This window comes from Macaca mulatta, chromosome 3, assembly GCF_049350105.2.
Source record: "Macaca mulatta isolate MMU2019108-1 chromosome 3, T2T-MMU8v2.0, whole genome shotgun sequence".
Taxonomy (NCBI): Eukaryota; Metazoa; Chordata; class Mammalia; order Primates; family Cercopithecidae; genus Macaca; species Macaca mulatta.
In genome coordinates this window covers 104,462,968-104,463,906 of record NC_133408.1, presented here as the reverse complement: position 1 = coordinate 104,463,906, position 939 = coordinate 104,462,968, and the positions used below count along the sequence as shown (strand labels likewise).

General features: G+C 41.5%; 1 non-coding gene across 1 annotated transcript; it reads right to left on the bottom strand.

The window, feature by feature from the left end:
* Positions 1-607: 607 nt before the first annotated feature.
* On the bottom strand, positions 608-713 carry LOC114677278 (small nucleolar RNA U13). Its single transcript, XR_003728563.1, has one exon. It is a non-coding gene; the product is annotated as a small nucleolar RNA U13 (small nucleolar RNA).
* Between the last annotated feature and the right edge of the window lie 226 nt (positions 714-939).

Below are 939 nucleotides of genomic sequence, written 5' to 3'. Positions count from 1 at the left end.
CACCCTCGCTCTAACGCTAATCTCACCCTGGGCCTGGTGGATATAGCAGGGTGGGGCAGCATGTTACCAGCTTTGGCTTTGCATCCAAGCTGGGAGGAGCTGACAGGACCACAGACACAAATGAAAGCTCTTTCTCCACCTCATGGAAGGGCAGAACCCTGCTGCTGGGCACTCTTTTGAGCATGACTGTGTATTGTGAACTCAGAGTTTCACTCGCTGAGGGGTTGCTTGGTTGAGCCATTTGCACTCAGGGTTTGAGGACCTTGCTTCTCTGACATTTCCCAGATGTGGTTTGTGGTCGGATGCCCACGTGGCTTTAGATCAGCATTTTCTAGATACTGTTTCTGAGTCTTTAGATTTCAAAGGACATCAAGATTGGGCTGTGTGACCTTTTCCTTTAAGCTGCCTCACTTTATGCTCACTTTATATCTCTGATTTTTTTTTTCTCTCTTACTCTACACTGCTTTCTCCCTACCCATCTCCTAATTTGGGTTTCTCTGTTATCTCCTTATGCATGGCACTGCTTCTTTCAGTAGAAATAAATAAATAATGCACAATTTCTGATTTATAAATAATACATTCTCAAACAAAGATAATTTTTTTTTCACTTCAGACATAATTTGCTAAAGTCGAGTCAAACAAGATTTGAGGGAGGCACTTCTCACACATTAGCGTGAAAACCCAATCATCACGCTCTTGAACCACAAAGGGATGGAGATGAAATTTTTTTGAAACATGTAAAAGTAGAAAAAATTTAAAAAATCCATTCTAATATAAAAAATCACCCTCTCCTCTCCTTCCTGAATCTTTTTATTAGATGTTGACTAGGTGCTGGCATTTCATTTATAAAAATAAGCATGTCAAATGCCCACAGGCAAGGGCAGCTTTATAACCAAGGGAAACAGTGGGTGCAGTGGAAAGAGTGTAGACTGATCTGGG